The 10,191-nt window shown below is 45.6% G+C and overlaps 1 pseudogene; it reads left to right on the forward strand.

The window, feature by feature from the left end:
* Nucleotides 1-3,444: 3,444 nt before the first annotated feature.
* Nucleotides 3,445-8,604, forward strand: LOC114622552 (annotated as a pseudogene).
* The last annotated feature ends 1,587 nt before the right edge of the window (nucleotides 8,605-10,191 follow it).

Genomic DNA, 10,191 nt, shown 5'->3' on the forward strand with positions numbered 1-10,191 from the left:
TTCCAAATGCCTATCTAAATCCTCTGGCATATTCAACAAATGACTAACAAAAGTAGCTGTATTAACTTCTTTTGTCAAAGCAATTGCAGAAGCAGTGGTGCTAGCAATTAATGTAATTAAAGCTGTTATACCAGCAATAATCAAGCCCACTACCCTTTTGCTTCTGCTTAAAGCCTGACTCATTCTTTCCAGTACTTGCAAGCTATTTTTAGAATACCAAGGTTCTGTGATACTCAGGGGACTAAAACAAAAACTGATTGATAGATCTCCATAAATGACATGCCAGATTTCAAAACACAAACACAATTAGAAGGTGTACATTTAATGCAACTTACATTAAATACTGTAGAAGAAACAAAAGTAATTTTAACTTGACAATTAAGCCTTAACACATGTGCTAACACCTGTTTGAAATACAAATCCTGCTCCAACTTTTTTACTTATTATTATTTTTGGATACTTTATTTATCTACATTTCAGATGTTTTCCACTTTCCCCATTCCCTACAGAAACCCCTTAACACATACTCCCTTATTATATTTCTATGAGGGTGTGCTGCCCCCCCACCACCCCCTCCCCCCTCCCCCCCCTCAAATTCTCCTTCACTGGGGCATCCAGCCTCAAGGGACCAAGGCCCACCTCTCCTACTGATGCCTGACAAGTCCATCCTCCTCTCTCTATATAGCTGGAAACATGAGTCCCTCTATGTTTGTTCCCAGGCTAGCTGTTTAGACCCAGGGAACTCTGGTTGGTTGGTATTATTGCTCTCCCCATGGGGCCACAAGCCCCTTCAACTTCGTCAGTCTTCTCTCTAACTCCTTCACTGGGGACCCTGTGATCAGTTTGATGGTTAGCTATGAGTATCCACCTCTGTATATGTTAGGCTCTGGCACTGCCTTTCAGGAGACAGGTATATCAGGCTCCTGTCAGCATGCACTTCCAGACATTCACAACAGTGTTTGCATATGGTGATTGCATCTGGGAGGGATCTCCAGGTGGGCCAGTCTCTGGATGGTCCCTCCTCCAGTTTCTGCCCCACACATTGTCTTATATTTGCTACTGTGAGTATTTTGTTACTCCTTCTAAGAAGGACCGAAGTGCCCACACTTTGATCTTTCTTTTTCTTGGGCTTCCTGTGGTCTGGGTGTTATGTCTTGGGTATTGTGAGATTTTGGGCTAATATCCACTTATGAATGAGTACATGCTGTGTGTGTTCTTTTGTGAATGGGTTACCTCACTCAGAAAGATATATTCTAGTTCCATCGATTTGCCTAAGAATTTCATGAATTTATTGTTTTTAATAGCTGAGTAATACATCATTGTGTAAATGTACCACATTATCCATATCCATTCCTCTGTTGAAGAATATCTGGGTTCCTTCCAGCTTCTGGCTATTATAAACAAGACTGCTATGAACATGGTGGAGCATTTGTCCTTGTTATATGTTGGAGCATCTTCTGGGTATATGCCCAGGAGTGGTATCGCTGGATTCATGGGTAATACTATGTCCAATTTTCTGAGGAACCGCCAGACTGATTTCCAGAGTCTGGAATCCCACCAACAATGGAGGAGTGTTCTTCTTTCTCCACATCCTTGCCAACATTTGCTATCATCTGAGTTTTCAATCTTACCCATTCTGACTGGTGTCAGGTGGAATCTCAGGGTTGTTTTGATTTGTATTTCCCTGATGACTAAAATTGTTGAACATTTCTTGAGGTGCTTCTCGGCCATTCAATATTCCTCAGTTGAAAATTTTTTGTTGAGCTCTGTACTCAATTTATAATAGGGTTATTTGATTGTCTGTAGTCAAATTTCTTGAGTTCTTTGTACATATTGGATATTAGCCTTCTATTGGATGTAATATTGGTAAAGATATTTTCCCAATCTATTGGTTGCCATTTTGTTCTATTGACAGTGTCCTTTGCCTTACAGAAGCTTTGCAGTTTTATGAAATCCCATTTGTCAATTCTTGATCTTAGAGCATAAGCCATTGGAGTTCTGTTCAGGAACTTTTCCCCTGTGCCCATGTATTTGAAGCTCTTTGGCACTTTCTCTTCTATTAGTTTCAGTGTGTCTAGTTTTATATGGTGGTCCTCGATTGACTTGGACTTGAGTTTTGTACAAGGAGATAAGAATGTATATATTTGCATTTTCCTACATGCTGACCTCTAGTTCAACCAGCCCCATTTGTTGAAAATGCTGTCTTTTTTCCACTGACTGGTTTTTACGTCCTTGGTCAAAGATCAAGTGACCATAGATGTGTTGGTTCATTTCTGAGTCTTTGATTCTATTCCATTGATCTTCTTGCCTATCCCTGTACCAATACCATGCAGTTTTTATCACTACTGCTCTGAAGTACAGTTTGAGGTCAGGGGTGGTGATTCCCCCAGAAGTTCTTTTATTGTTGAGAATAGTTTTCGCTATCCTGGGTTTTCTGTTATTTCAAATTGTGGGGACCAAAAATTAAAATACCTCAGCAGAACCCACCAGACCACCAACAATTTGCTGAAAATAGCCAAAACAAAAATAATAAGTTCCTCTTAGGGCAGAGTGACCATGAATGTAGGAACAACCAAGGACAGGCCTTGACAAGTCTAAACATGCCCAATTTAAAAATGGGCCATCTGATGTTTTTCTTCACCTATCGGGAGGTCTGAGGTTTTTTTGGCCAAAAATACTGAGTCATGGTGACCACCAAGAAAACCTTGCTATGCCTGCCAAAATGATAACTTACACCTATTGCTGATGTTTAAAATATCCAATCAAATGTAACCATGCCAAAGTTTCCCGCTCTTCCCTTCCCCCTGTGCCACTTCCTATAAAAATCTCAAACTGTCAGAGGTGGGGGTTGAAATCCTTCCCTTGCATGGGATGCATTTCTACCCAAGGGCCCCTTGCCAGTAAACTACCTTTTGCTATTTTGCATCAAGCCGGTCTCCTTGTCTCCTTGGGTGCACGCAACTCCAGGTGCGAGTGGGGACTCCCCTTGGGGATCCCTTACATTTGGTTCCCTGACCAGGAAACTTGCGTGACCACCTAGGACTCCCGAAGACCCCTTGGAGGTTGGTTTGTGTGAATGAGGTGTGTCTGAGTGCAGCGCTGCTGTCTTTGCTGTTTCTGTATTTTGGTTTCAGTTTCTGGGCAGCTGCCACTATAGACAGTGAGGTCTTAGTTGGCTGTGGGGGACAGACATGCCTGGAACCACAGGCTGCATCCCTGGAGGATGCTCCAAGGGTGAAAGGGAGTCCGGGAAGACAGACTGCCCTGTTTTGGAACGAAGTAGATGAAGTGCTCCGGCTCTTGGGGAAGACATGGAACCCTTCCCCATCAGAAGTTGCATTTGGTTGGTTTTATAAAACCCAAAGTGGATGAGTGTGCCTGACTGTGTTAGTCTTGTGTGTTTGTATTTGTGTTGTGAGTCTGTTAAGTTTTGAGAATTTTGAGATGGGACAGACAGTGATGACACCATTATCTTTGACTCTTGACCATTGGACGGATGTTAGAGTTAGAGGACAGGATTTGTCAGTGATCATTAAGAAGGGACACTGGCAGACATTCTGCTGTGCAGAGTGGCCCACTTTTGATGTAGGATGGCCTCAGGAAGGAACATTTGACTTGACAACTATCCAAGCCGTTAAGGAGATTGTGTTTTAGGAGGGTCCTGGATCTCATCCAGACCAACAGCCCTATATCACAGTGTGGGAGGACTTAGTTCATTATCCACTCCCATGGATGAAACCGTGGTTTGCTCATCAGCCAAGTTCCTGGGTTTTATCTGTCAGAGGAAAAGCAGCGGAGAAGAAAGAGAAGCCACAGATGGACAAAGAGGCCAGGAGTCCACCGAAACCTCCACTCCCTCCTAAAATATACCCTGAAATAGAGGAGCCCCCTGAGTGGCCGCTCCCCCCTGCCAACTGGCTGGATCCCATACCCCTCCTTACCCACCTCCACCAGGGTCTCCTCAACCCCAGCCTATGCCTGCACCCTCTGCACCCCCAGCTCCTGCCCCAGTAGAGATGGTTCCCAGTGGGTCCTCAGCAGGGACAAGGAGGAGGAGGGGGGCTATTTCAGTCTTAGAAGACCCAGACTCCACAGTGGCCCTGCCCCTAAGGGCCGCCACACCTACCCCGACCAGCCCAAACCAGTTACAGTTATTACAGTACTGGCCTTTCTCTTCTTCTGATATTTACAATTGGAAAAAATAACCATCCTAGTTTTTCAGATAACCCTACACCTCTGAGAGGGCTGATGGAATCCCTGATGTTTATGCATCAACCCACCTGGGATGATTGTAATCTGCTCTTACGGGAGCTCTTTACAACTGAAGAGAAGGAGAAGATTCTTATGGAAGGCCGGAAAAACATCCAGAACGTGGCTGGCCAGCTTTTGCAGAACCTAACCCCAGCAGAAATTGATGAAGCCATCCCCCCCACTCGACTTCAGTGGGACCATAACATGGCTGCAGGTAGGGAAAAGCTGACCATCTACCACCAGGCTCTAGTGGCAGGTCTCAGAGGGGCAGCGAGACGCCCCACCAATTTGGCTAAGGTAAGAGAGGTCGAGCAAGGACCAACAGAGGCCCCAGCTGTCTTTTTAGAATGTCTCAGGGAAGCATATCGCAGATATACTCCTTTTGATCCTATGACAGAGGGGCAGAGAGGTAATGTTATAATGCCTTTTGTTGGGCAGTCTGCTCCAGATATTAGAAGGAAGTTGCAGTGCCTAGACAGAATACATGACATGACAATTAGAGATGTGGTTAAAGAGGCAGAGAAAGTTTATCATAAGAGAGAAAGAGAGGAAGAAAAGAGAGAGAGGGAGAAGAAAGAAAGCAGAGAAGACGAAAATAGAAGGGAACAGAGACAGGAAAGGAATCTGACAGGAATACTGGCAGCAGTGGTAGGAGAAGAGAAAAAGACTAAGGTTAGACAGTTAGGTGACCTGGGAGACAGATTGAAGCTGGGCCCAAGGAGACCCATGAAAATAGATCGAACTACAATAGAAAAAGACCAATGTGCCTATTGCAAAGGAAAAGGCCACTGGGCTCGAGAATGCCCTAAGAAAATCAAGACGAGAGTACTGTCCTTGGGAGATGATGAAGACTAGAGGGGATGGGGCTTGGTTCCCCTCCCCGAGCCTAGGGAGCCTAGGGTAACTTTGAAAGTGGAGGGGACCCCCATGAATTTTCTAGTTGATACCGGAGCAGAATACTCAGTATTAAAAAGACCTTTGGGAAAAATAAAAGACAAACAAACTCTGGTAATTGGAGCTACTGGACAAAAAGAGTATCCCTGGACCACCTCCTGGAAGGTGGACCTTGGCAAGAACCAAGTGTCCCACTCATTCTTAGTAATTCCTGAGTGCCCTACACCCCTATTGAGCAGAGACTTGTTAACAAAATTAAAAGCTCAAATCACCTTTACCCCCTCAGGTCCAGAATTGTCCTGAGGGGGAGATACCTCAAACCTTAATAATGTCCCTACATCTAGGGGAGGAGTACCAGCTATTCCAAAACACAGTAAAGCCCCCCAGAGGGCTACAGGACTGGTTAGATTGATTTCCCCAGTCTTGGGTTGAGACAGGAGGGATGGGGATGGCAAGGCAAGCCCCCCCTATAGTCATAGAACTCAAATCCGGAGCTACACCTATTGGGGTTCGACAGTACCCCATGAACAAAGAAGCAAGAGAAGGCATAAGGCCACACATTGAGAGACTGATACAACAGGGAATTCTAGTCCCCTGCAGGTCCCCATGGAACACTCCGCTTCTACCAGTAAAGAAATGAGGGACTAATGATTTTCGCCCCATCCAAGACCTTAGAGAAGTTAATAAAAGAGTACAAGATATCCACCCTACAGGGTCAAATCCCTATAATTTGCTCAGTACACTACCACCTGAACGGACTTGGTATACTGTCCTAGATTTAAAAGATGCTTTTTTCTGCCTGAGATTACATCCTGTTAGCCAGCCTCTGTTTGCTTTCTAATGGCGGGACCTGGAGAGCGGGAGAGTTGGACAGCTCACGTGGACAAGACTGCCCCAGGGGTTCAAAAACTCTCCCACCCTGTTTGGTGAGGCATTACATCGAGACCTTACCACTTTTCGCTCTAAGAATCCCCAGGTGACTCTCTTACAATATGTAGATGACCTCTTATTGGCTGCAGAAACCCACGAAGAATGTGAACAGGAACCCAGAAGATCCTGGCTGAGCTAGGTGAGTTGGGATATCGGGGTTCTGCCAAGAAAGCACAATTTTGTCGAACAGAAGTGACTTATTTGGGATACGTCTTGAGAGATGGGCAGAGATGGCTGACTGATGCCAGAAAGCAGACCGTGATGCAGATCCCGACTCCAACCACCCCTCACCAGGTAAGAGAATTCCTGGAGACAAGATGGTTCTGTAGACTGTGGATACTGGGGTTCGCTACCTTGGCAACCCTGTTGTACCCTCTCACTAAGGAAAAAGGGAGAGTTTGACTGGACTGAGGACCATCAGAAGGCCTTTGACAGCCTGAAAAGGGCCTTATTACAAGCGTCTGCCCTAGCATTGCCTGATTTGACTAAGCCATTTACTTTATACATTGATGAGCAGAAGGGGATTGCTAGAGGAGTCCTGACTCAGACTCTAGGGTCATGGAAATGCCCAGTGGCCTACCTATCTAAAAAGTTAGACCCAGTGGCCAGTGGATGGCCATCTTGCCTGCGAGCGATAGCAGCAACAGTTGTGCTGGTGAAAGATGCTGATAAGTTGACTATGGGCCAAAATGTGACTGTGGTGGCCCCCCACGCCTTAGGAAGAATTATCAGACAACCAACAGACTGCTGGATGACCAACGCCCAGATGACGCACTACCAGAAGCTGTTGCTGACTGAGCGAATAACTTTTGCCCCACCAGCTAACCTTAACCCTGCTACCTTACTGCCTGATACTGATGAAACCCTAGTACACCAGTGTGAAGAGATACTGGCTGGAGAGGCGGGAATCCGACCCAACCTGACTGACCAACGGTGGCCGGGTGCACCGACATGGTTCACTGATGGAAGCAGCTTCGTGGTAGAAGGTAAGCACCAGGCCAGGGCAGCGGTGGTGGATGGAAAGACTGTTATATGGGCCAGCAGTTTGCCTGAAGGGACGTTGGCCCAGAAGGCAGAACTTATTGCTCTAGTACAAGCTCTAAGACTGGCAGAAGGAAAAATTATTGACATTTACACTGATAGCTGGTATGCTTTTTCCACAGCCCATGTGCATGGGGCAATTTATAGACAGCATGGACTGCTGATATCTGCTGGTAAAGAAATTAAAAACAAAGAAGAGATTCTCAGCTTATTAGAAGCTATTCATTTGCCCCACAAAGTGGCTATCATACACTGTTTGGGACATCAAAAAGGGACTGGCCCAATAGAAAAAGGAAACCAACTGGCAGATCACATGGCAAAAGAAGCGGCACAGGGACTGATGATCCTACTTGCTGGAGAGAGACGTAGACTTTGGCAAAATGTTAAAAAGACAGGAGGTGCCCTCTCTGGGAAAGAAACATGGACTTACTTGACTGGCATACATCAGTTTACCCACTTAGGACCAAAGAAAATGATAAAGCTGGCAAACAAATCTCCCTATCATATGCCACAGCTATGGCAAATGGCTACAGACATCGTAAAAAATTGTAAAGCTTGTGCTTTCACCAATGCTGGCTTCAGCCAAGGCCTAGAAGGGAAATGGCTGAGGGGAGACTGACCTGGGACCTATTGGGAAGTGGATTTCACTGAGGTTAAGCCTGCCCAATATGGAAATATATATCTGCTAGTTTTTATGGACACCTTTTCAGGATGGGTTGAGGCATTCCCCACAAAGAAAGAAACAGCCAACGTGGTGGCTAAGAAGGTACTGGAAGAAATTCTACCCAGGTTTGGAGTACCAACGGTAATTGGGTCAGACAATGGGGCTGCTTTTGTCTCACAGGTAAGTCGAGGGCTGGGCAGAGAACTGGGGTTCTATTGGAAATTACATTGTTCTTATAGACCTCAGAGCTCAGGACAGGTAGAAAGAATGAATAGAACCATAAAAGAGACCTTAACAAAACTGACCTTAGAGACTGGCGGGGCAATTGGACAGTTTTTCTCCCCCTTGCACTGTTCCAGGTACGGAACACCCCAGGACCTTTGGGATTGACTCCCTTCGAGATCATGTTTGGCTCACCTCCCCCAATATATGAGACATTAGAAAGCAGTGCCCACCCTGATGATGGTTCTATCCCACCATCTTCTCTCCTAGCCCGCCTTAGTGATCTAGAATTAGTCAAGAAGGAAATCTGGGAACAACTGAAAGACACCTATGTCCCTGGAGACACGGCTGTTCCCCACAAGTTTGAAGTCGGAGATGCAGTGTTGATACAGAGACACCGTACAGGGAACCTCAAACCACAGTGGAAAGGACCCTACCTGGTACTGTTGACAACCCCAACTGCCGTTAAGGTAGACGGGATTCCCACTTGGGTCCATGCCTCACACGTCAAAAGAGCTCTCCCTGAAGTTAACCAAGGTGAGTGGACTCTGGAAAAGACTGACAATCCTCTTAAGCTGCACCTGCGTCTCAGGCACCAGTGAAGACAAGAACCCCCACACCCCAGTGAGACAGACTTGGGAAGTACTTAATATATAGAGAGATATAATCTGGTCAGTCACTGCTATTCAATCCCTGTGGACTTGGTGGCCAACGTTATTTCCTGACTTATGTAAGATAGCGGTGGGTGCCCCAGGCTGGGATGTTGAAATGCATAAGACTATACGACCTGTACCTAATTGTTCAGGCCGGCCAGGGTATAAAGGGTGCTGCAACTATTTTTCAACATCACACTTACGTTTTAAACCTTTTTATGTGTGTCCTGGACACCACAGACCTAGAGAACAGAAGCATTGTGGAGGAGAAGAACATTACTACTGTAAGTTCTGGGGGTGTGAAACTAATGGAACTGTGTCCTGGAGGCCTACTTCTAAGACTGATTGGGTTACTTTCACTGCCAACTGGGACCCCCAAGAAGGATCCCCAGATTATGACCCCTCATGTTGGTATAATTGGTGCTTGCCACTGAAAGTACAATTCTCTGAAGCAGGAAAGAAACAAACTACCCCATGGATAAAAGGGGCTATATGGGGCATTCGATTTCAAGTAGAGCTGAAAGATCCTGGGCTAACTCCTCACCATCAGACTAAAAGTAGAAAAACCTGAGCCCATGCCTATAGGCCCTAACTGGGTATTACCTAAACAGAAGCTACTTACTCTTGAAGATCCAACAGCCCCCTTAGAGCCCACTAAAAGAAATATTCCAGCTGAGTACACCCAGGGCTCCACAGTCACTACTACACTTATCCCAGGCACTGCACAGAGACTACTGAATTTAGTTAAGGGGGCCTTTACTGTGTTAAACAGTACTCAGCCCAATATGACTAAGTCTTGCTGGCTATGCCTCTCTTCAGGACCCCCCTACTATGAGGGAGTCGCTACGCTGGGGACTTTCAATTACACCACCAGGCATGATGCCTGCACATGGAACAGTAACAATAGACTTACCCTCACTGAAGTTTCAAGACAAGGATTTTGCATAGGGAACCCCCCTGTCGCTTATAAACATCTATGTGGCAAGACTTTTAAAAGCCCAAAGACTTCTGTGAACAAATATTTAGTACCAGAGATAGACAAGTGGTGGGCCTGTGGATCTGGATTATCTCCATGTCTTTCCACTGCTGTTTTTGATGAAACCAAAGATTATTGTGTGCTTGTTCAATTGGTCCCTCGGGTCTATTACCACCCTGCTGATACCTTTGATCGTGAGTTTGATTCCCCTAGATGATTTCGTATAGAGCCCATTTCCTTAACCCTAGCTGTTATATTAGGACTTGGAGTAGCTGCAGAAGTAGGAATGGGGGCTGCTGCATTAATCCAGACTCCACATTATATTCATGAACTCAGAACTGCCATGGATGTAGATCTTAAAGCCCTCGAATAGTCAGTGTCACAGTTAGAAGAGTCATTAACTTCCCTCTCTGAAGTTGTTTTACAAAACAGAAGAGGCTTAGACTTGGTGCTTCTTAGAGAAGGAGGACTGTGTGCTGCTTTGAAAGAAGAATGCTGTTTTTATGTAGACCATTCAGGAGCAATTAGAGACTCTATGAACAAACTTAGAGAGAGACTAG

This window comes from Grammomys surdaster, unplaced genomic scaffold (genome assembly GCF_004785775.1).
Source record: "Grammomys surdaster isolate TR1022 unplaced genomic scaffold, NIH_TR_1.0 64, whole genome shotgun sequence".
Taxonomy (NCBI): domain Eukaryota; kingdom Metazoa; phylum Chordata; class Mammalia; order Rodentia; family Muridae; genus Grammomys; species Grammomys surdaster.